Source organism: Chiloscyllium punctatum, chromosome 7 (genome assembly GCF_047496795.1).
Source record: "Chiloscyllium punctatum isolate Juve2018m chromosome 7, sChiPun1.3, whole genome shotgun sequence".
NCBI lineage: Eukaryota > Metazoa > Chordata > Chondrichthyes > Orectolobiformes > Hemiscylliidae > Chiloscyllium > Chiloscyllium punctatum.
In genome coordinates, this window is record NC_092745.1 from 17371062 (window position 1) to 17398306 (window position 27245).

Sequence of the window (27245 nt, forward strand, 5' to 3'; positions counted from 1 at the left end):
CCTGAACATTTCCAAAGTATAGAAAGAGGAACTCATTCAGCATCTCAAGCTGGTTTCATTGGAATGAGAGAAAGTCATTCAGCCCATTGAAACTATTCGATAAGAAGAGACACAGCCCATTCACTCTCTGAGATTTTTTTTTTAATCGGCAAATGTTGGAATTCAAAGTAGACAGTCAGGTCACCGGAACAACACAATAAGAGAGGCGGCATCAGGAGGTGAGAAGTCAACGACTTGAGTAAAAGCCTTCTTCAGGACTGGGAGTGTGTGGATGGGTTAGGGAGTTTACATTTAAAGAGGCGGGGTGGGAGAGGTGGAGACAGGATGGTGAGGTGGGGATAGGTGAACAAAAATAGAGGTTATGACTGGGTTGGTCGATGGGAGGAGTGAATCCAGTTGGGAGATGGAAGAAGGGCTGATCAGAGGAATGGAAGGGAGGAGGAGAGGCTGGGAATGTATTTGGGGGATTGGAAGGGCGGTTATTTGAAATTGGAGAACTCAATGTTGAGTCACCCGGGCTGTAGGCTGCCCAGGCAGAAGATGAAGTGTTGTTCCTCCAATTTGCGGTTTGTTTCATAGTGGCAATGGAGCAAGTCAAGGATGGCCACATTGGAAAGGGTGTGGGAGGGGAAATTGAAATAGGCAGTGACTGGTATGTCAGCTCAGCCCTTAGCGGCCCAGCTGAGATGCTTAGCAAAACATCCCCTTAGTTTACACTTGGGATCACCAATGTAGAGAATACCACATCGGGAGCACCAGATACAGTAAAATAGGTTGGATCCCAACACCTGGCACATTTTCCACAAGGACCATTCCCTTCGCTAATCTTTGGTTCGTGCCACACTGCCCACTAAACCCTCCAATCCCCACTGACAACTGCCCCTGCAAACGGAAAAGATCCAACGCCCCAAACAGTCCTTCCAGGTGAAACAGAGATTCACCTTCCTCCCAACTAACATAGCCGGGCCCAAAGACACCGACGTGAGATCCCAGTCACCATCCATTTCAATTCCACTTTCCCTGCTCTCCCCACCCCCGACCATTTCCATCTCTCTTTATCTGCAGCTCCACCGATCCCCACCCCCAATCCTGAAGAACGGTTATACTGGAAATATTGACTTCTCCACCTCCTGATGCTGCCTGGCTTGTGTTCTTCAGCCTCCTGTTTGTTTATTATTCCACAGGAGGATAAGGAATCTAGTTAGCACAACATGCTGGTTAGCAGCTACCATGAGTCACCCAATAATGAACCTCTTCCCTGGGATCAGGAGTTGGAAATGCAAACCCTTGAGACGCTGACACACGAAAAGAAGAGACCATTCAGCCCCTCTAAACTGTTACACTGAAATTGGAGGATGTCATTGATGCTGCAACACAACAAACCAATGAAGCAGAGACTGCACAGACAGACTGGCCCAAGTTGTTCCTCCTGGCTCCATTGCTAATGCTACACATGTGTTACATTAGTGTGGTTTGCTGAAGGAGAGGAGCACACCAGATGCTTGGTCCCAAGTCGCAAGGAGGCATATGCCATCTCTGAGAAGACAGGCTCGTCTTCTGCATGGAGACCAGACACATTTGGGAATGGCCAACTCTATCAGAGTGTAGCTGCTGACATGTTTGTGAACAAAATGATGCTTAGTGCAGGGTATCACTCCAACTGTACGTTGAGATGGTAAGAGTTCATTCAGAATCTGCAGCTTTCTCACAACCAACATGGAGTCTCCACAGAGAGTGTAAACTATCAGAGAGTCATAGAGTTTAACAGTAGAGAGACAGGCCCTTTAGCCCAAATTGGACTATACCGACCAAAATGTCCATTCATGTTAACTCCATTTCCCTGCACTTGGCCCATATCCTGCTAAACCTTTCCTATCAACGTATCTGTACACAAATGAAAACATATACTGCAGGAAAACACGTTATACTTAACGCTATCATTGTTTCGTTATGGGAATAATGAGTCCTGGTTCAAAACGCTCAAGTTTTATTGCAATCACTTTTTAATCTTTTGCAGTATTACAGATTAAACACTCATTTCCTTCACACTCGCCTCGTGGTACCATCACTGCAGGGATTAGTCTGGTCAAACTCCTTTACACTATCTCACTGTGGCAAGGAGATTATTCCTTATAATGGAGAGAAAATCTGTTCACAATGCCCCACGTGCTGTCTCAATATCTCTCTACAACTGCAGGGAGGTGTCTTCACGCCTATATTTGAATCATTTTTTCAATGAAGGACATTATACAATATACTGTGCTGATTACTTGCTGCTCTGTATGAATTCTGTCAGTGACTCATGACCAAGGGCATTCAGCTCCTTTTCACCAAGAGCACTTCCCATCATCTCACCTTCTCATAAGTACAAAATGAGAAGGATGGTATGTTTTGCCAAATAATTTTTTTGCTTTGCGAAACGCAATACTTCCAGCACATCCACGCCAACAGCATCATCACTACTGCCATTGGAGATGTTTGGAGATGCTAAGGAGGTGATGGTCTAGCTGTATTATTAATGCAGCGAGCCAGGTAACGACCAGGAGCACAGATTCAATTCCCACCACAGCAAATATTGGAATTTGAGTTCAATAAAATATCACGAGTTAAGAAACAATGAAACGATTGTCAGAAAAAACCTACCTGGCACACTGATGCCCTTTAAGGAATGAGATCTATCATCTTCACCTGACAGGGCTTACATGTGACTCTAGACCCATAGCAATGTTGTTACCTCTCGGCTGCCGTTTGAAATGTCCAAGCCCAATCACTCAGTTATATCACTCACTATAAAGTCGCAAAGAAATTAAACCAGATGGAACTAAGCATTGAATGCTTACAGCCCACAGACTGCAGTGGTCAGGAAGGCAGCTCACCAACAGCTTCTCACAACGTGGAAAGGATATTACATGATGTTACAACATCCCATTAATGAATTTTTAAAAAGATGATCACTCTTAGGAAAGGGACACAAAGGGACATAACTCACTTCAAACCGTAACTTTGATGTATACCTTACTGGACAGGATTTTCATTGAAATGGCAACAGGAGAAAAATAAATAAGATTAATCTTGATTTTTATTTCCATTCCAGCTGGTCATCAACCTCTACTTGCTTTTTTCTCTCTATTTCTCTCTTTGTCTATCTGTTCGACCCCCTCCTTCTCCCCTTCACAACAGACATCCCTGTCACCAACATCAATCACACTATTTCCCAGTTGTGTGCAGTTGTGATGGATGGTCATTGGAGTCGAAATGTTAATTCTATTTTTCTCTCGTTCCGAGGCTGCCAAATCTGCTCAGTGTCTCTGGCACTTTCTCATTCTCCCAATCTCTCGCATCATTCTTTTTTCCCAACGTTTAGTGTTGTCATTAGATAGGATGTCTGCATCGCGGTTTAGGGCACTGTCTGTGACCTCAGTAAATGCCCTTTACTGTGAGGCCATTCCTTATGGCAGTATAGAGCAAAGCACATTGCTATGGACCTGATGTCGTCTTTATCCAGACCAGGTAATAATGTTAGATTTCTTTACCAAAGGACATCAGTGAAATGGATGAACTTATCGATAAAGCTAGTGCGGTTATATTAGTGAAATTCGCTTTTATTTCCAGTTCCTGTCATTTGAGTTTAAGTTCTCTCATCATCTGAGATAGGATTTGAAACAATGTCTTTAGTGCAGTATCCTGGACCACTGAATGACGTGGCCAGCGACATTACTATTCTGACACAGTGTCCCTGACATGAATTTACTTTAGAGACAAGAACAAGGTCATGATTGAAACATTGTAACAGAAAGAGTGATTAAAAGAGAGCTGGAACCATGAAGTCTGAAATTTTCCAAGGCATGTATAATTAATTGTGTATTTTGCAACTGCACAAATGTTAAGCTGGGGAATGGGGATACCATGGAGCTAATAGTGGGTCTGTTTGGTGACAGAGAGAATGTGAACACATAAATCAATTCAGGGGAAATAGATACTTCCGGATTGTGAACAGTATTGTGCTCAGATGTGTGTGAGGGCGGGGGTGTGGGCGGTTTTGAAATTTGTGGTAATGAACAGGTGAACTGAAGACAGTAGTTGGATTAGTGGTGCTGGAAGAGCACAGCAGTTCAGGCAGCATCCAAGTAGCTTCGATATCGACGTTTCGGGCAAAAGCCCTTCATCAGGAAAACGTCGATTTCGAAGCTACTTGGATGCTGCCTGAACTGCTGTGCTCTTCCAGCACCACTAATCCAGAATCTGGTTTCAAGCATCTGCAGTCATTGTTTTTCCCACCTTGAAGACAGTAGTTTCCAACTTTGCCAAATATAGTTAACAGAAATAGCTTTGAAGTTCACCATGGATTATGGGATTAATAACTAGATAGAGATGACGAGACTTACCAGGAACACCAACAATAGCAAGCATGGGATAGTAACCAGCCTGAATAATAATCAGTAAGCCGTATATACGAAGTGGTAATATGTCCCAACACCTGGAAACATAGTGAAGACCCTCGGTTAAACTCCTGTCCATTGTTGCAGCATTCCATCCTAGGGTTCTCAGATTCTGAACCATTGTTGGAACATTCCAGTCTACTCTCAGATTCTGATCCATTGTTAGAACATTCCGGTCTACTCTCAGATTCTGATCCATTGTTAGAATATTCCAGTCTACTCTCAGATTCTGACCTCTCCTCTCCCCGTCTCTGCAACTGCTGATTCCTGTTAGTGTTGCAGGTTCTGCCTCTGCTGCTACAATGGGATAAATCATTGCAAGAAGCCCCTTACTAATAGAAGAGGGAAACCATCCAGCGACATCATTAGGATCCATGGAGACTGACATCAATCACAGTCACTGAACAAACAGATCCAGTTAACACCTTTCAGTATGGTACAAATAACAACTGGACTTGATTGAATGTTGACATCGCTGACTATTGATCACATCTCCCATCACCAATTGCTCTCGTGAAGTTAGTTGTGAGGGAGAATGATGGATGTTTCCTTATCACAGGCTAGATGATTCTGCTGTGTTATCTGTTTGCAATGCTGTAACCACCTGAACACTGCCCCCCCCCCTCAACACAGCCACCCACAACATACGCAATCTAGATGTAGTTAAAATGCTGATCTCTCCTCAACTAGACCAGACGCCAGCCAATAGATTCTCAGTGGGAATATTTGCCATTTGCCCTCACCATACACTGGAAGTGTGGATCTGTCTGGACGTTCTTCTCATTGCTGAAATAGAACAATATTGAACCTTCAACACACAATGCGATTCAGCCTTATTTTATGTAAAATCACAAACACTTGAATACACTTTATTGGCTTCAAAGCAGTAAGACTTACATTTATTGATTCAGTCCAAAGCCATATGTGGCATATTGTCGCAAAACCGGTCCTTTTACAAGGTTATGTTGTCTTTAATTTTTTAAAGAGGGTCTAAATGAACAACGATTCCAATATGTCTGAACTTTGAAAGTTTCATTGGGATCCTTTTGTTTTTATCTAACAGGTAATGCCTCAGCCAGAAAGCTTTCTAGCCTTTAAAAAGACACTTTATATTCAAAAGGACGTGGACAACACTCTAACTGGACAGGTCTGCTCAGTTCTGGGGTTAGTTAAGTCAGGGTCACTGTTGGAACTGGACGCTCTCCGCCTCCTTCTGTCCTTCTGACCTTATAACCTGAAAGCCTTTGTGTCAGTTTTACTCTTGGTGCTAAGGGGTTTGCTTATTGGGATTGTTGCAAGTATTTTGGAACAGGATCCTCAAGTCTGAATAGCCTGTCGGGTTTGTATAGGATTAGTTATTCAGGTATTCTAGTTTTGGTTTCTTGTGTTTCATTCGGTAATTTGGTAAATAAATGCTATTTGTTTAAAACTCGGCAGTCTGACCAGCTAATTCAATCAAGGAACATCCATTCTACACTAACTTTTAAGAAATAACGAAGTTACTGTCTGGGCTATTTGCTTAAAATTCAAAGTTTGTGTGAAGATTTGTAGCTTGGGTGCTCGTTGTTGTGGTTCTGTTTGCCAGCTAGGAAACTGTGTTGCAGATGTTTCGTCCCCTCAGTGACATCCTCAGTGCTTGGGAGCCTCCTGGGATCTTTTCTCTGGCATTTATAGTGGTTTGAATTTGCCACTTCCAGTTGTCAGTTCCAGCTGTCTGTTGCAGTGGCCGGTATATTGGGTCCTGATCGATGTGCTTATTGATTGAATCATTGGATGAGTGCCATGCATCTAGGAACTCCCTGGCTGTTCTCTGTTTGGCTTGTCCTATAATAGTAGTGTTGTCCCAGTCAACTCATGTTGCTTGTCATCTGCGTGTGGCTACTAAGGATAGCTGGTCGTGTCGTTTCGTGGCTAGTTGGTGTTCATGGAATCACACTCACAGGAATCAGATTCACAAGAGAGGAAGAAAAGGACAACCAACTCCCATTCCTAGATGTCATGGTACAGAGAACAACGAACGGAGAATTTACCACAAAGGTATACAGGAAAGCCACACGCACTGACCAAGTCCTGAACTACGAAAGCAACCACCCCAACACACACGAAAGAAGTTGCATCAAGACACTGTTCAAAAGGGTCAACAACACACTGCAGTACACCAGAACTGCAAAAAGAGGAAGAAGAACACCTCTACAATGTATTCACCAAAAACGGATACCGCCGCAATTTCATCAACAGATGCCTAAGGGAAAGAAACGGAATGAGGACATGCCACAACCCAAAGGACTAGCCACACTACCATACAGCAAGAACATTTCTGAACTGACAGCCAGACTATTGCGACCACTAGGACTCATAACAGCACACAAATCAACAGCCAGTCTCAGACAACAACTCACTAGGACAAAGGACCCGATACCTAGCATGAGCAAAACCAACGTAGTGTACAAAATCCCATGCAAGGACTGCACAAAACACTACATAGGACAAACAGGAAGACAGCTAAAGATCTGGGTCCATGAACACTAACTAGCCACGAAACGACACGACCAGCTATCCTTAGTAGCCACACACGCAGATGACAAGCAACATGAATTTGACTGGCACAACACTACTATTATAGGACAAGCCAAACAGAGAACAGCCAGGGAATTCCTAGAGGCATGGCACTCAGCCACTGATTCAATCAACAAGCACATAGATGTGGATCCAATATACCGACCACTGCAGCGGACAGCTGGAACTGACAACCGGAAGCGGCAGATTCAAACCACTATAAATGCCGGAGAAAGGATTACAGAAGCGCTTCACAGGAGGCTCCCAAGCACCGAGGATGTCACCTAGACAGGGGACAAAATGTCTGCAACACAATTTCCCAGCTCGGGGAACAGAACCACAACAGTTGCTTAAAATGTTCTGTGGGGTCCGGCCTTTTCCATAACAGAATGGGGGACACTTGCGGGATTTCGGCAGCAAGTGGCAAGTATTAGTGTCTCCTATTCCGTGTGTTGATTTGGTGGGGACACAGAGCTTTAGATAGCAATGACTTTTGCAGGAACCAAGGATGGTTTGAAGGTAGAAGATGTGACCTTGGGGTTTTTAACAGAATGCACATAAGTCCAAGCTGCAGGAATTAGTAGACAAGCTTGTGCAGAAGCTACCTCCTAATGTGAGGAAAGATGAGATAATTGCAGCAGTAGCTCAGCATTCCAATTTGCTGGAAACTCCATCAGGATCTGTCGAGATGAGCAAACTTCAATTGCAAATGACGTAGCTGGAGTTAAAAGCCGAAATGAAGCAGTTTGAGTTACGGATAAAATCAGAAGAGAAAGAAAGAGAATGAATAGGTTTAGCACAGGAAAGAAAAAACAATGAATGTCCTTAGCAGGACAGAAAGAAAAATAGAGGTGGTGTGTGCTTCAGAGATGGACACTTAGAATGGAAAGTCAGCTTAAAAGGATGGGGATGAAGGCTGAAGGTGAGCTTAGTGTAGAACAGAGTGAGGATGAGCAAACCCATGGTAGTCAAAAGCCTGGTGAGAAACGTTTTAAGTATATTCACACCTTACCTAAATTTGATGAGGAGGATATGGAAGCCTTTTCCATTTCATTCGAAAAAGTGGCTAAACAATTGCAGTGGCCAGTGACCATGTGGGTTTTGTTGATCCAAACAAAACTTGTAGGTTGAGTTCAGCAAGTATTCGCAATACAACACGACCAGATGAGGGATCTGGGCTGTATGAGGAGGTAAAGAAAGTGCATATGAGCTTGTGCCAGAATCCGACAGACAATGTTTCAGGAATATAAGGAGGGATCCTAATCAAACATACATTGAGTTTGAAAGGATCAAAGTAATTTTGATAGCTGGAAAAGAGCTTTATAGTGCTCTGAGAGAGACAATTACTTTGGAGGAGTTCAAAGATTCATTGCCTGACAGAGTGCAAACACATTTGGAAGAGGAGAGAGTTAAAACGGCAAGGTTGGCAGCTGAAGTGGCTGATGATTATGAATTGGTCCATAAAACATGGTTTGGCTTCTAGAATCAATTTCAGTCCATGACGGATAGAAAGTGGGGCAAAGAGAAATCATCACATGAGAGGGAAAGGTACATCTCGAAGAAGGTCATAAGGATAACTTCGCACAGGCTAAAAAGGAAACAAAGAAGTTAAAAAGGTCCGGTGCTTTCATTGCAATAAATTAGGTCACATGAAATCACTGTGTTGGTGGTTTCAGAAAAAAAAAATACAGATGCAAGAAAACAGGATAAGCTTGAAAGTTTTGTTGGAGTGCTAACAGAAAGCACAGTGGAAGCTAGAAAGCTGCAACAGTGTGTATAAGCTGATCAGAGGTTTGTCAAAGAGAAAGTGGCAGATCTGCTTAGAAAATATACCTGCAAAGGGAAAGTTTGCAGACATAGACCATGGAAAGAGGATGCAATTTTAAGGGAAGCAGGATCCTCTTAGTCCGTGATGCTGAAAGTTCAAGAGATATATACTCTAGAAGGACTATTTCCAGAAAAGGTACTGCTAAAGGGAATTCACCTTGAGACAAAAAGCGCATAATGATGTAAAGCGAGGAAAGAGTGTCCAGAAAAGTGTGGAGAAATTGTGGTTGTGGTATTGGACAAACTCTCAGCTCCAGGAATACAATCTATCCTTGCGAAAAATACAGCTGATTCAGCGGTAGGAGTACTGCCTACTCTGGTTGAAAAGCCAGTGGAGACGCAGGCAACTGAAGAAATGCAGGAGTCTTATCCTGGAAGTTTCCTGAGTGTGGGTAACGAAGCTCCAACGTCACCAGTTGAAACAGGAGATATCAAAAATGTAAAGATAAGGAAGTTTAAGTGGCATTCACAGAGACTTTGTTCCATTACATAGTTGTGAAAAAAAACTATTGAGCAAACAGGGCATCATGCAAATATTTTAGTTCATTTAAACTAATTGAGTTACAGCAGAAAGGTAAAAGGTTAAAGCAGTTTTATCAAAAAGCATATACGTTAGAAATTTTGAATGTACCCCTGTGAGGAAAATGAGGAAATGGAGACTATCACATACTCAAGGAGATGATAATTGGGCAGAAGTTCATAAAATCGTATTGCCAATGGGATACAGAAAAGAGGTGATGTGAATGGTTCATGAGCTACCACCTAGAAGTCATTCAGGATTTAGGAAAACACAGGCTGAAAGACAGAGACATTTTTACTGGCCTGGACTGCAACAGAATGTAGTTGAATTTTGCCAGACGTGTCATACATGGCAGGTAATTAGAAAAAATACAAGCAATAATAAAACCTGCGCCTTTCTTAACTATTCCTGCATTTGAAGAACCTTTTACAAGAGTCCTTAATTTATGGCTAGGTCCCCGAACTCAAACAAAAAGGTGGGCACCAGTATTTGATAACAATAAAGAATGTATCGACTAGATTTCCAGAGGCCATCCAAAAATGTAGTATCACAGCTAAAAGAATTGCAAAGGAATTACTCTTTTTAAAAAATAGACACGGACTACCAATAGAGATACAATGAGGTCAAGGTTCAAACTTCACTTCGAATTTATTCACTGTGATGACTTAGGAATCAAGCAATTCAAATCGACTGCATACCATCCAAAATTGCAGGGAGCGCTAGAAAGGTGACATTAAACATTAAAGACCATGTTGAGGGCTTATGATCAGGATTATCCAGATGATTAGTGAAAGGGAAGTCAATTTGTGCTTTTTGTGATCAGGAATGCACCAAATTAACCGAGCAAATTTAATCATTTGAATTATTTTTGGGCATTAAGTGAGAGGAGCATTGATATTGATTAAGGAGAAAGCAGTAAATCAGAATTCAAAGGCCACACATTTGGACTAGGCATCAAACTTTAGGGAATGATTAATAGCGCTGGGGGGTTGGCTGGACAGCATTTAAAAGTATTGCAGCATTAAATAAAGCAGGAAGCGGACAGAAAATCAAAAAAATTGCAATTTTGCAATGGGGGATAAGGTATCACTGTTACTTCCAGTCAGAGGTGAAACTTGAAAAGCAAGGTTTAGTAGACCTTATCAAATACAACGGATATAGGGTGAGGAGAACTACTTGACAGGGACTCCAGAAAGAAAGAAATCTCACAGCGTATGTCATGTGAATATGCTCAAACGGTACTTTGATTGGGAAGGAAAGACAGAGAACAAGGTGTTAATGATTATGGCACAGAAGTAAGAACCAAGTTCAGAGGATTCTGAAACGGACATTCCACAAATTAAAGTGGATATTGAGGTACTTGTTTAAAATTGGGATGATTGATTGATTTATCTTCATGAGAAAAATTGAAATTATCAGAAAGAGTTATTACTATTACATGGGGAGATATGCAGATATTAACTTGGTAGTACTCACCTAATTGTTACGATTAAGCAACATCCTTACAGACATAATCCTCTAAAGGTGGCACAGGTTCAGAAGGAGATTTAATGCAAGCTCTAAGATGACATAATCAACATGCGTTACAGTGACTGGAAATCACCCACAGTCATGATGCCAAAGCCAAATGGTGCCCAACGATTATGTGTGGACTATCGTAACGTCAATGCAGTTAAAAATGTTGATGTATACCCAATTCCACGGTTGCAAAACTGTGTTGAAAATGTGGGATAAGCAACTTACATTTGGTATGAATAACCTGCCGGCCACATTTTAGGAACTAACCAATAAATTGCCGGATTATCCAATGTGTGGTTTACATTGATGACCTTCTGATTTTTACTGACTCATGGAAGGTACACTACAGCATCTATCAGACTTGTCGATTGACTTCGGAAGGCAGGCTTGGTGGTAAACCTAGCGAAAAGTCAATTTGCCAAAACAAAAGTCACCTTCCTTGGCCGTGCTATTGGACATAGATAAACGGTGTCATTAGAATTAAATATGATGGTAATTGGGACATTTTGCATCCTGTTGACAAAAGGAGCTGTTCCTGCGATTAAGTCGATTTTATCAAATGTTTGTGCCTCATTTTCGCAGTGTGACTGCTCGATTCACTGAATTGTTAAAGAAAGGCAAGAATTTTCAGTGGATAGAGGACTGTCAGAAGGCATTTGACGGCATTTGAAATATGTGTTAACCACTATCAACTATCAGACACTTCTGATTACGCAAAACCATTCAAGGTGGATTTAAATGCGAATGATGTGGATTTCGGTGTTGGGCTCTTGCAGGAAGATGACGAGAAGACAGAGAGACCTACTGGGTATTCCTCCAAGAAGTTGAATGTCCATTAGTAGAAATATTCAACAGTTGAGAAAGAAACCGTGAGCTTTGTGTTGGTATGACAACATTTCAGTGTTTATATTAACAGCAGCATATCGGAGACAACTATTTGCACTGATCATAACTCAATGAAGTCTTTTTGAGAAATATTAGGAAAAAATGTGAGACTTTTTAGCTGGGGCCTGTTGTTACAGCCACTCAATTTGAAAATTGTACACGTGGCAGGTCTTGAAAACATGATTTCCAATGAATTGTTGAGACTTGAGTGACAAATGGAGGCACTCAATGATGGAAGGACCACACACTGAATCAGGATGTAATTGTGCATGTTTACATGTTTACAGTAAACGAATGTACATGGGCATTGTAGAGTACGAACTACCATTTTTGGGAGTTTTGAAAACTGAAGCCATCTTGGATATTGAAGATTCTGTTTTACTTTGGGGGAGTTGTCACACAGGGGATCTCTTTACAAGGTTATGTTGTCCTTGATTTTTTTTTCAGAGAGGTTCTAAACATCCCAAGGTTCCAACATGTGTCAATATTGAATGCTTCATTGTGGTCCTTTTTTTTTAATCTAACAGATAATGCCTCGGGCAGAAGGTTTTTTAAAAAAACTGGTGTAATCAAGGGGATGTGACCAGCTCTCCAGCTGTACAGGTCAGTTCAGTTCGAGGGTTAGTTGAGTCAGGTTCACTGTTGAAACTGGACGTTCTCTCCCTCCTTCAGTCCTCTGAGTTCGTAAACTACAAGCTTTTTTTTGTGTAATTTTTACTCATTGTGTTCAGGGGTTTGTTCACTGGGATTGTTGCAAGTAATTTGAATCAGCATCCTTAATTCGAGGTAGCCTGTCAATTTTGGATAGGATGAGTTATTCAGGTACGGTATTTTCAGTTCGTTATGTTTCATTCCTTATTTTTACAAATACATTCTGTTTGTTTAAAAGTTGGTAGTCGGACCAAATAATTCACTCTGGGAATATCCACGATACTCTTGCCTTCAATAACTGGCAACATCACGGCCTGGGCTATGTGCTTGAGAATGTTTTGAGTGGTCGGGCCTGGTCCATAACAATGTACAATAACTTTGTTTATTAAAAGTCATGAATTACTGAGTAAGGGATGGAATGAATATGATAATGGCTCTGAGACAGAAAGGGCTGCGGCCAGTGGCTGAGGAGACCTGAGGGGAGTGCAGCAATATCTCCCAGTCACTAGTATTCAGCCATCACTGTTTCTGACAAATGGAATGAAATGCAATGCAGAGCAAGATAACAGATGACCTTTGGTACATGGAATGCTGAACGACAATGTGAATGGAATAGGACAATTTTAAATGTGATGTACATAATTATATTTTATATATAGACTGTTTAATCACGAGTTGTACAGGTTGCTAAGATTGTTTATATCGGGACAGGATGTACAGAAATAAAAACAGACACAGATTACAAAATGTGTTGGGTTAAAGTGAGTTACAGCAGAAAAAGAGTGAAGACACAGCTCATACTGAGCTGGTACAGAGATGATGGGCTGCATGACAACCATCTTTGTTGTAATTATTCAGAGAAACGTATTGAAAATGTTCAGAGACTGAGGAGACAAGTCTAGTCATAAACACACAGACAATATCATAATTAATAAACTATTCCTACTTTTCATCAAGTGTAGCTGTCTCTAAAAGGCCTTTTAAATCAAATTCACATTGGTGAGATCCACGCATTTATTTTCAGAACTTAAAGAAGAAACAGACTCCAGTGTAATACACGTGTCACTGACACAAGTTATAGGAACAGGAATGGAGCATATTGTCCAAATATAATCAGGTTCAACATCCAGACCAATCAAGAAAAAGCAAAATATTAGAGATAGTGGAAATCTGAAATACAAATGCAAAATGATAGAGAAATGCAACAGATGACACAGGATCTGGGCAGAGAAACAGAATTAACAAACCAAGTCTTATATGAACCTATCTTGAACAAGTTATGTTGGACTCAAAAAAAGTTAATTACATTTTTCTCTGCTCCGATACTGCCTGAACTGTGGGGTTTCTCTCCAGCACTTTCAATTCGTGCAATGGCAGGAAACAGAGTAATGGTGAGCGGTTGCTTTTCGAACTGAAGGCTTGTGCCCAGCAGTGTTCCACAGAGGTTGGTTCTGAATTTTCTTTGTTCGTCATTTAAGTAAATGATTTGCGTGAGAATATCGAAGGCATGGTTCGTAAGTTTGTGGATGACACCAAAACTGGTGGCACAGTGGACAGTGAAGAAGGTTTTCTAACACAAGGATCTTGATGAAATGGGTCAATAGACTGACAGATAGCAGATAGAGTTCAAGCTGGATGAATGTGAGGTGCAGGCAATAGTGTGTGTTTGTTGCTGTCTGTTGCACCAGGAATGGGACGATTTTATTTCCCATCTCCTGGGTTCAAAACATCGATATCCTTCATGATCTTTGAGAGGCCTAACCCTCTCTGTGGTTACCCGCTTGCTGTTAATGTAGTTGCACAATATGTTTGGATTATCCTTAACCATATCTGCCTATTCTATCTCATATCGCCTTTTTATTTTCGTGATTTCTCTAGAAATAATGCCCCACACTCTTTATATTGACTAAGGGATTAAATTAAATAAAGTTGTTTATAACTAAAGTGAGGTTTACTTTGATTCTTGAATAAAAGCTCAATAACTATAGGTGTCCATGTTCTTTAAGCTTACCAGCATTACCCTTCACTCTAACAGGTATATAATGACTTTCAACTCCCGTCGTCACACTGTTGAACGGCTCCCACTTGTCAGACATCGTTTTACTTGCTGACAGTCTACTCCAATTAAACTTGGTAATCCTTATCCCATGCCATTAAAATTTATGGTACTCCAATTTAAAAAAAATGAAATGCTTATTCTTTTCCATAACCATTATGAAACTAAGAGAATTATTATTGCAATGCCCAAAATATTCCCTCACGTTTACCGCAGTCAATTGCCCTACCTATTGCACAAAAGAAGGCCTAGTTTTACTCTTTCTCTTTTAGAATCATCCACAGAATGATGAAGAACATTTTCGTGAACACATTTGATAAATTCTTCACCATTCAACCCATTAACACTGTGGTAGTCTCAATCAGTTTTTAGAAAATTAAAATCTCCCATTATTACAACCGTATTAAGCTTAAATATATCCAAGATCTCCTACATGTCTGTTTCTCAATTACTTTCTTACTGTTGGAGAGCATATGGTACAAAACGATCATCGTGCACTTTCCTTTCTTATTTTTAATTTCGAACAATATATTTTCATTGGACGATTTGTCACAAATGAGTATTTAGTGCAATCTGTTCAAAATGAACTTTATTTTCTTATTTTTAACACTACATGCATATTTTAACTGGATAATCTTTCAGAAATATCATGCCCAGTTACAGTAATAATTTATTCCTTAATCAAAAATGGTAGACCTCCCCCTCCCTGCCCTCCGCATGTCTGTTTCCATCCTTTCTATGACCCTTAACATTTGGAATATTGAATTGCCAGTCTTGAACATCTTTCAGGCTAATGTGAGGACCGGAAATGCTGGAGAAAAGAGTCGAGAATGTGGTGGTGGAAAAGCACAGTAGGTCAGGAAGCATCCGAGGAACACAGAATCTATGTTTCAAGCAAAAGCCCCTTCCTGATGAGGGGCATTTGCCCAAAACGTTGACTTGCCTGCTCCTCACATGCTGTCTGACCTGCTGTACTTTCCCAGAACTACACTCTCGACTTGAACATCTCTGAAACAATTTTCTGTCATACATATGATGTCCCAATCCCATGTTCTTAAACATGCCTTGAGTTCATCAGCCTTTCCTGTAAGACTCCTTACATTGAAATAAATGCAATTTCGTGCTTCAGAATTGCTATATACTCTTGACTCTCTCGTTTTTTTCTTTTCTAATTGACGTGCTCCCCTCACATTGATAACTTTCTCTAACCATCCTCCCATTTGTACTGCTCCTTGGAATACCCCCCTTGCCGTCTCTATCAATATAACGTTTCCCTGCTAAGATATTCGTTGCTTTCCAGTTTAGATGAGACCAATCTTTTCTGGACAGGTCATTTCTATTCTAAAATAGATTCCAATTCCCCAAAAATCTAAATCCGTTGGTTTTTCTCCTTTAACCCTTTGTTCCTTCCCAGTTGGGAGTAAACAAGAAAGTATTGCTTTAACGGTTTTATTTTTAATACTCTACCTCACCTCTTAAGTTCACTCTGTACTGTTTTAATCTTTCCCTAAAAAATGTCATTCCTGCCATTATCTACAATAATGTTTGGCTACTCAATCTCACCTTTAAGAACGTGCTTGAAATGTTCTTAATCCTCGCACAGGGAAAGCAACAAACCATCCTCAATTAAAGGTCACTGCCGCAGAATCGCCTGTTGATGCCCCTGATAGAAAAGTCCAATTCTACTAACTCTTCGCAAATGCTGCTGAACTTAACAATCATTCCAATTGTCCAATAATTGATTGCTCTTCCATTTTCTTCAGCGAGACAATCCCCTTCAGCTGTTCTAAAAGCTGAAAAGCATTTTGATAGAGGAATAGCCACCGGAGACATTTGAACTACCTTCTTATCTTTCCTGACAATCACCCAACTATCGAACTGATTTACTGGATAATATTTTTTCTAAATCTTCTAGACATCTCTCTCTGTACCTTATATGTGGCCTTCATAACATTATGCCGAAAAGCAGGATAGTTTTTTGACAACTTATATATATTCATTACCCACGGGCAATAACGTTTAAACATGGAAAAATAGATACACATGCGTATCAAACATATAAAACATTTAAAAAATCAACCATTTAGCTAATTAAACCGATAAAAATATTCCTCTTCAATTAATCCCGAGAAGAAAGCGGTCTTCTCTGGAGCTGAAAATGTGTAGGATTCCCTGGAAGGAAAGTGCAACTCTTTATTTTAAAAAGAGCTGATTAATTTTTCAAAGCAAAAGCACATTTCCAGTGTAATAAAAGAAACCTTTTAAAACACAAATAGAATTTTCCTTTTTTTTGTAATCAACCCTTTAAAAGCTCTTTTAAAACAAAAGTTCGTTTGAAAGACAATTGAGGGTTTTTAAATTTTTTTGATTGTTTCTGTATGCAAATGAAACAAATTAGAAAAATAATATGTTAAATTAATGAAGTATAATAACTATATCAGCTGCAAAAAGGACTACCTTAAATATTTAACTGCCTGCAATCCCAGGAGCAGTTGTAAGATCCATGCTGCTCTAAGTACATTATGTGAAACTGTTTTTACAATATGAAGAAAAGTCAATGTATGTTTTAATAATTTGTTCCCAATTCAAAGTGACTTTACGATACGATTTAATCTCCTGCCACGGTTCCAAATGTAGAATTTAATTGAATCTTTATCCTCATCACTCGAATTCTTTCAAACAAAATTGTGAAACTGTGTTCATCGTACAGACGGAAAGTTCCTTCAGCTCTGACTATTGCAGGAATGATACAAAGAACATTGCCCAGGTCCACGTAAAACCCAAATGTTGCAGGGAAAGCCACTGAAACCTAATCCAATATTAATTACGTACAAGCCTTATGAACAAATCATAGAGAAGGGCATAATATAAAAGGCGAATGTCCAAAATAAAATTCGTGGCTCCCTCAAAAAAACCTCACTGCATTACGCTGTAAATTCACAAAAATAGGAATAACAAGAGAACGGGAAGAAAATCAAGGCTAAGTAATGAACTTCATAAATGATGATGATGTGAATGGGAGGGATGGAGCTTGTGGGGAATGATAAATAACGTTGTGGATGACATAAAGATAAGCTGGTGGTTCACAGCGAGGAGGAAAGTGTGAGGTTACAGGAGAGTATAAACCAACTATTCAGGTGGACAGATCAATCTCTGATGAAAAATGTAACACATATATATGTGATACATTTCTGAAGGATGAAGACAAGAGAGTACTCAAACTGAAGCTAGGCTTGATTTACTTGATTTTACTTTTAAGCAAAGAAGGTTGAGAGTTGCTCCTGGTGGCGGTGTTAACCAGCATGAGGGGTATGCACAGGGTGATCAGAGAGCAGCCTTTTTCCTTACTCGTAGGCTCAATAAAAAGGAGACACACTTATAAAGTGAAAGTGGTCTCTCCATTAATCTGTAAACTGTAGAAAAACGTTCCTATTTCTAAATGCATTTGGTTTTAAAATATTTCAAGACTTATATTGTATTCTGAAAAATGTGATATTGATGCAGAGGTTTGTTTTGTGATCCAGATTCCCCATTCCTCGTGCCTCCGTTTCGCAATCTGTTCATTGAAATAATACAATTTTTACATTCAACTCTCCAACATGCTCAAACACAGACTCAGTTTCTCAACTATGATCCAAAGACCAATATTTGCCCGTTCCCCTGACCTCGTAAAAGACTTATATCCTCTTCACAACTTCCTTTTCTAATTCATTCAATGTTTGTATTTTTTTATAATAGTTCAAAATATTTTTCGTAAAATATACAGAATGACACTTTCTGACAGTGTTGATAATGTAATATCTTTACTCAATATGTAAATATAAAGTTGCAACAATGCTAAAGTGTTTTTCACTCACATCCCAGACTGAAGTTGCAGCAAATAGTCATTGACATCTCAAAATAATTGCCAAGTATTTACTTCTCATCGGAATGGTAATTTGTCTCTTTATTAGGAAATGGGCATGTTAATTACGGACTGTCTGTCTGACTGCAACATTTTAATGAAGTTTACTCCAGACAATTAAACATCAGGAATAAAGAGCAGGGATAGGCCAGCTGGGTGCCAGGCCTGCTGTGGGAATCAAACAAAGCCTGACAGCGGTCTTTTCTCCACATTAATGTCTTGTTCCCGAGACACAGAGCAACCTACACCTCCCTTGACCAAAACCGACGAGTCATTCACCCCAGCCACCAACCATGAATAAAATTCAAAGAACTACAGATGGAGCAACACAAGAACATAGAAATTAGGAGTGGCGGAAGGAAATACAACTTTGTCCTTAACCACATTAAACACCATCTGCCAGATATAACAATCTGCCCCAATTTTTAATATTCATCGTAAACTCTTTATTTCCGTATTACAGCCTGTTTGCCATCTAGTTTAGTACCATCTGTGAATTTATTTGCTCCACTCTGTCTCTCCTTTCAAATCATTTGGATTGATTGTAAACAGTTGAGGTCTGAGAACTGAAACCTGCAGCACCTCACTAGTTTTAGTTCGGCAGAGAAAGACCAGTTATCCCGATGCTCTGTGTTCTGTCAGTAAGCCAATCTTTTTTCCAATTCAATATTCTACCCTTAACCCCCCGGGATCTAACCTGCTAGATCAGTCCTTTATGCAGCACCTTGTCGAATGCCTTCTGACGTTTAGATGAACAGCAGTTGCTTTATCCCAATTATCCACATTGTTTGTTATGTTCTCAAAGAACTGCAGCAGGTATGTCAAGCACAATATGCCCATCATGAAACCGTGCTGACAGTGGTGAACTGATCTTTGTTTTTCCAAATGTTCAGTTTTTTCCTACGTAATGGTTGACTGAAGAAACTTCCCCACTACAGAGTTAAAACTCACTTGTCGAAAGTTTGTCATTTTTTCCTATCTCTTGTTTTGAATACGAGCGTCCCATTATTAATTTTCCAATAGTTCCGCACAGTTCCAGAATCAAAGGATTTTTTGAATATCGTAACTAACACATGAGGTACCTCTGCTGTTACCTCCTTTAATATAATAGACTGCAGGCCAAGAGCCTGACCTCCCTCTAATCCCATCAATGTATTTAATACCTTTTTCCCTCAGCATCGTCCTTCCAGCACGATCCTTTGCAGTTGTTGTAAGTTTTGGGAAGAAATTATCTTCCACTGTGAAAGCAAGAAGTGTTGGCTTTACCTCTGCCACTTCTGAGTTTCCCATTACTACACCGCCATTTTAATTCTCTAAAAGGCCTACATGTGCGTTCAGCATTCTTTGACTTTGTGCCTCCTCAGGGATGTATTCTTTATCAATTCTTATGTTTTCGACTCATTTTCCTTAGTAGCCATTTTGATTTTATTTTTAACAAACGTTTGCGAACAATTAAAGCGTTTTTCTTTATTCCATTCATAGGAAGATGGCGTCGCTGGTTAGACAGCACTCATTGTCCTTCCCTAAATACCTAGAGGGCAGTTAAGCAACAAGCAAATTTGTGTGGGATTGAAGTCACATGCAGATCAGATCAGGTAAGGATGGTGGCTTCCAGTCCTATTGGACATTCGTGAAACATATGGATAATTCAAACAATAAGCAATAGATTCATTATTATCAATAGACTCTTAATTCTAGGTTCATATTGAATTTAAACTCCACCATCTGCAATGGTGGCATTTGAACGTGAGACCCCAGAACATTATCTGAATCAGCAGTCGGTGATAATGCCACCAGGCCATCACCTTTATGTTATTATCGACTTCCCTGTTAAGACATGGATCACTTTTCACCTTTTTAAAATTCCTCTTCCACTCAGGATTACACTTTAACTAAGGAGTTTGGACTATCTCCCGAAGTAGTTGCCACTGTTCTTCAACTGTGCCGACCTTTTATGTTTTTTGCCAAGTCCATTCAGGCCAAGCACTTCCTCAGGCCAGTAAAATTATCATTGCCCAACACTAAACCTCACATCTGTGACTCTTTCTTCACTGTTTCAGTCTGAATGTAAAACTGCAGAATTTTGTGGTCACTCTTTCCGAGGTGATCTTGTACTACAGTGTGACTTATCACTCCTTCTTCATCATATTATAGCAAAGCCAGTTCTCTGTTTGGTTCCTTGAGGTGTTACTCGAAGAAATAATCCCTCGTACGTTCGATGAATCATTCTTTGAGGCTCCCCTTGCCAATTGATTAAGCTAGTCAAATTTAGGAGACTCGAACCCAACCACACCCAGAGGACTCTAACCCCAATTCCTGTACAGCTGATAGAAAGTTTAACCATTTGTGATTTGGTTTAACTGCACATTTGTTTGTTGGTGACTGAGTGTTTGTGCTTTGTTCCCTGAAGCTTGAGATCCGAGACTGTTTTGAATCTTATTTCTATTATGGAAATTTAACATGATTTATTTTAAAGTTAAGGATATTACAGTGATTACGACATAAAATGTTAACTCCTGTTCTTTTACAGGTCATGGCTGCCTCACTATCAGTTTCTAACTAATCTCTTTTATCCTTACATATCAGTGATTTATGGAGGGCAATTGACGTTTCAGTTCAACATTAGATTGTAATTTTAAAAATCCAATGGTTAATATCTGTGTCCTTGGAGCCGGCCATTATTCATGCATTAGATGTTTTTTAAAACTAGAATAGACAAATCCTTTTAAGACACCTCCCATTATTTCACGACCTATGTAATTGCAATTGAGCAATGACTGGTTAAGACTACTTAAGAAAACAAATTTTAGAATTAAATTAATGGAATAAAACCGGGTAATTTTAGTGGTTTTCAAAGTTGGGAACTGTTTGCATTTTACATTTAAAGTACTAAATACTGAATAAATGAATTTATAATATATAAATATATATTATGAGTAAGGTTCCAAAATGTATAGTTAGGAACAGGCTTTAAAGTTAGACAAGCATAAATTGATGAATTGGTATTTGAAGTTATAGGGAGCAAACAAACATCTGGCAACGTAACATGAGAAGCAGAAACAAAAGGCAAAAACAATGGAAGCCCACGGTTGATGAGTTTATTTAAAAAAGTCAAAACTAAAAGGAGAAAGAAACCGGAATGGTGGTGGGCAGCATGTTGAAACTAAAGGGAGGAGATGTTAAGATGTTTGGTGGACAGGGACGGGGATCGAGGTGGAAATCCCGACAGGCGGGATGTTTTTACTGTGGAAAAGCAGCTCACTTTAAGCAGGAGTGTCCGGATCTGAAAAGGGAAGAGAGGGCAATATTGCTTATGAATTTCGATGAAGAATAGGGGCGTCAGGGGTTCCTGCCCTCTGGGGCCCACCAGGAACACTTGATAAATTTAAAGGTGCGACTTTATAATAAGGACGTCGTTTTCCCAGTCGATACGGGGGCAGCAAGGTCATTCTTAAATTTTAAGCCGAAGGGAGGAGGAACGAAAGAGTTAATTGGAAATGGCGACAGTTTTGTGATGAGAGGCACAAAGAATCAGTTTTGCGTTCATGACAAAATACTGCCACAAAATTGGGGATTGAATTAACTGCAAATGGTGCTGTGAAATCTGTCGAGGTTCTTAAAAATGAATGTGCTCGAGCAAAAGAAAACAGAAACAGAATGAGAAGTCACAAGTGACTGGTAAACAAACAGAACTGCGCAATTGCAGTTTTTTTTTAAAATGTTTTGGTCACTTGTTGCGTTTCCAACTTGAATTACAGATAATGATTATTTTATTTATATAATATACATAATTATTAATTAATATTTACAATAAATCGATTGTGCTAGTCTGAATCAATATTAATTGGCAGGATCCCTTCACACATTCTCAGTGACCTGTCATATTGATTCACGGTTAATTTGAAAATGACTGCATTAATTGATTGTTAATTAAAGAATGGAAAACTACATTACTGGCCGATGAGGTAACTGACGAAGCTGCCCTGAACCCACGAGAAGCAATGATCTATTCCCTAATACCTACTGTCCCAGGTCCTTGGAAAGTACTAATATTCACTGAAAGAGAGGAAAAAGGATTGAAAGATTTAAGGGGTGTAAAAACAGCAGACGGACATTGGATGTTACCTGATGGAAGGGAAATGTCAAACAAAATGATGATGCGAGAAATGATGGCTGTCTGACATCAGGGGAGCCACTGGGGAGTGCAAGCAATGTGTGATTTATTCAGAAGGAAATATGGATACAATGGGATACATACGATAGCAAAACAGATACGTGAAGAATGCATAACACGTAAAAAAGTAAACAAGAAAGTGTGAAGGAGACAAGTCCCAGGAGGGAGAGAACCTGGGCTAAGACCATTCCAGAGCATCCAGGTAGATTATACCGATTTCCCCCGAGTGGGAAGACTGAGATATATGTTGGTAATAGTCGATCATTTATCCGGATGGGTGGAGGCATATCCTCTGGCCACTGCCAAACCAAGAAACTAAAGATTTGTTCTTAAATACGTATATACTGGGTTTGATCTCCTCTTTGTCTTTCCTCAGGAAACAGGATTTATTGGCACAGACTCCGCCCCTTATATTCGCTGTTCATCCAATTCGATCGGGAGATACGGTCTTAGTAAATTCATGGACAGAGACTAGATTGCAACCAGACTGGGAAGGGCCGTACCAGGCTCTTTTGACTAACGAAATGGCGATAAGGACGGGAGAGAAAGTCTGGACTCAATACACTCGGATCAAAGGGCCAGTGGAATCTCCAATTGAGGAAGACATCTGGACAGCCGAATCAACGCAAGAACCGCTAAACCCAAGCGAAAGAGACTTTGAGTAACTGATTATACAGTGGCGACGCGAGCGCAGGATTGTATATTAAGTCTTTTGGTGCTTCAGCATGATTTTTGAGAATGCTGGGGAAGCTTCGAGTTATGATACTTGCTCTCTCAGTATTGGAATTTTGTCAAACATCATTTTCTTATGTGTTATTAATGGTTCCTGAGTCTGATAATCCAGAAGTAATAGACGCCGATGCATGTAACTTAGTAAATTGTGGGGATATAGATAATCAAAGACAGTACCACAACTCAGAGGGACATCATAAGTCCTATGGAGATGGCCTTGGGGATGATACTTGGTATAATGGTCTTGTCACAGTACACCGGGCCCCCTTCCGACCAGCTTTCTATTGTCCCGATAAAGACTGTATCTCAATATATATCTAACAATAAAGAAAACCACATGGTACAGAGGAAATCACGGGAGGGCGGGTGGTGGCACCTATCAGATACAATTAATGAATCAATTGGGGTAGAAATGACATCAAACGGAAATGACTTCATGGAATGTTGTTTTTGAATTAGTGTAGGAAAGGGAAAATGGGTAGAACTACTGGATAATAAGATACAACCTTACACCCCTTCCGATGACCGTAAAGTAGTTAAAATTATAGAGGTAAAGGACTTGAAACAGACCATCGAAATAGAAACTGGGGTTACAGGAATACAAATGCCTGGGTTGAATGGGTGAAGTATACTGTAAAAAGTCTGAATAAGTGCAATTGCTATGTATGTGCCTCCGGTAGACCAGTGGCTCAGGTGGTTCCCTTTCTGCTTGAGTGGAAGCGAGAGAGGAATGGCATGCAATGTATGATAGCCCTGTATCAGGGTAAGACTGCGTGGAATGATCGGAACTGCACCTCCCTATCTCTGATGGTCCCTCCACTGGAGATGAAAGACTTAAAAGCCTACCCCCGCCCCCCGCCAATTCTTCAGCCGCAGTCGGAAATCACACATCATATGTGCATAGACGAGGTACAAATTGGTCTTGAGATTTGGGGAAGCTGAAATTATGTACAGAGATTAATAATTTCACCGATACAGACAAGGGAGGGAACTAGTCAGCACTAAAGGTTCCCCGAGCGGATCTGTGGTGTTATTGTGGAGACCCACCCGACCTCCGGATTGGAGAGGGATATGTGCAATTGTACAATTGGCAATTCCATTTAGCCTGGCATTTGAGAAGGAAAAGATACTCGGGTAAAAGAGAAGGAGGAAGTGAGGACTGCAGATGCTGGAGATCAGAGCTGAAAATGTGTTGCTGGAAAAGCGCAGCAGGTCAGGCAGCAACCAAGGAACAGGAGAATCGACGTTTCGGGCATAAGCCCTTCTTCAAGAATGAGGGCTTATGCCCGAAACGTCGATTCTCCTGTTCATTGGATGATGCCTGACCTGCTGCACTTTTCCAGCAACACATTTTCAGCTAAAACAGGAGTAAGAGATCACTGTTAGATTCTTCTTTCGATGACAGGATCTATCTCAATTCTATAGGAGTCCCGGGGGGGAGGGGGGTACCTGATTTTCAAGGCTCGCAACCAGATTGCAGCTGGCTTCGAATCAACTCTCTTTTGGTGGGTAACAGTTAACAAAAATGTAGATTGTATAATTTACATTTTCTATTTTCAACAGCGATTTATAAATTATACAAGAGATGTTGTTAATGGAATATCAGAACAGCTTGATGCGACAAGTAGGATGGCATGGGGAAAGAGAATGGCCCTTGATATGATTCTAGTTGAAAAGGTGTGTGTGTGTGTGTGTCTGCGTGTGTGTGTGTGCGTGAGAGTGATGTTAGGAGGAAGCTGTTGTATCTTCATTGCTAATAACACTGCACCTGATGGTTCAATTAACCGGGCCTTAAGAGGATTGACGACCTTAGCAGAGGAACTGGCTGATAATTCAGGAGCAGACACATTTCTCACGGGATGGCTTGAATCATGGTTTGGAAAACGGAAGGGGGTGGTGGTTTCCATCCTTACGTCCCTGATAGTCGTAGCCAGGGTATTCGTAGCCATTGGCTGTTGCGCTGTATACAAGGACTCGCCTAAGATGCCCCTAAAATTGAATCAGGCAGAAGGTCCTTTTTCTATTAAATAATGAGGGGATGAGTGAGACCAAGATGGATGAAGTCTCATGAATGATTCTTCTGATTTTGGGGGGCGATGCTTTAAGGAAAAATTATAGAAACAATAATTGCATGTAAAAACAAAAAGGGGGAATTGTGAGGAGTAATTATAAATGTTGTTATCTGCAACGATCACAAGGCTGAATCATGAAAGTGGAAGAGGGGTGCAGATTAAGCGAGGTATGCTTGTATAAACAGTTATAAGCATCTGGTTCCAGCTTCTGCAAAAACAAAAAAAAGACACAATAAAGAGGTCATAAGGCTCAGTATGGGCAAAGAATGGAAGGAAATGTTGCTTTATCGAGCAAGGAAGCAGATGGCAGTCAAGGAGGATATATAACAATAGACCACAGAGGGATGTGGTGAAACAGCCAAGCAGGACATGCATTTTTGTCACGAACAAGGCCAGATGAAGCAAGAGATAAACAGCCATGTTTAGAGAAGTGGGAGATGTAATCAGGGGAGAAGGAATGGAATAAGCGGGGGAGGAGTAAAAGAGGAATGAATTGTATAAAAAGTTGCGAACTTGTGAAACTCGGTGTGCCTACTTATAGGCACTACTCTTGCAAGAGTATAATGAACGATACTGTTGCTTCAGATCTTGAATCGGACTGAAATTATTGAAGTCAGTGGGTTCTATTTCCCACACAACCATGGAGATCATGCTTTTAAACTCAGGCCTCGCTTCCTAAACATTCTTTGCTGGACATTTCATTACTCTTACGGATGTCATTCGTATCAATGTGATGATTCTCACATTTGCCGAGGACGATTAGAAGGAATAATAAAGGCCAAACGTTTAGAATTAGCAAAGAATTTAGATTTGGGTTTAACCAAGAACAAGAGTAAAGCTGAAATTGTTAGGAAAGTAGTCAAACACTAAAGTGTGTCAGAGAAACAAACAAGTGCCGGAGATTTAGAAAAAAAAACTTAAATTACAATTGAAGAAAATGCAGTTTAAAGATAAACATAGGGAAAGAGAAAGAGAGAGAAGAAAGAGAAAGCAAGAGGGAAAAGAGGGAGAGTAATAAAAAGAGAGGAGAAAGTTCTGAGCTGAGCAAGGAGAGAAGGAATTTGAACTTGAGAAGTTGCAATTTAGTCAGCAAAGTCAAGTGAACAGGATGGAGAGTAAAAGGGACATTAGTGAAATATACAACTATCACAAAACTCTGCCACATTTTGATGAGAAAGATGTTGAAACCTTCTTTTTTTCATTTAAAAAATTGGCTAGGCAGGTAGAGTGGTGCAAGGATTTATTGGCAATGCTAGTTCAGACTAAGTTGGTAGGCAGGGTTCGTGAGGTATTTGCTACTCTGTTAGATGAGGGGTTAAGAGATTATGACGGCGTGAAACAACGCATTTTATGTGCTTACGAATTGGTACTGGAAGTATATAGATAGCAGTTCGGAAACATAAAGAAGGAACCAGGTCAGCCAAATGTTGAGTTCGAAAGAATTAAACATAGGCATTTTGATAGATGGGTGCAGGCTTTAAAGATGGATAAGACCTATGAGGTTCTAAGAGAGATTATTCTGCTGGAGGAGTTTAAAACCTCACTTCCAGAGATGATAATAATTCACGCGGAGGAAAAGAAATTTCAGATATTGAGAAGGGCAGGAGAGTTAGCAGATGAATACATTTCGCTGCATAAGAGAACCTCCAGCCATAATTTCGTCCTGTGAGGGGTAGAATTTGGGAGAAGGGGCGATGTTACACTATAAAAGAAAGAGTAAAACATATGAGTTTACCACAGGTTAAAGAAGCTGCCCAAGAGGGTGGAAAGGAGGTGAAAAGGCCTCAGGTGTTTTCACTGTAATGGAGTGGGACACAGAAAATTACAGTGCCGGTGGTTTCAGAAGGGCATTGGGAAAAGGTGTTTTCACTGACATACGGAGGGATATGTATGTTCACAGTGCTGATCGTT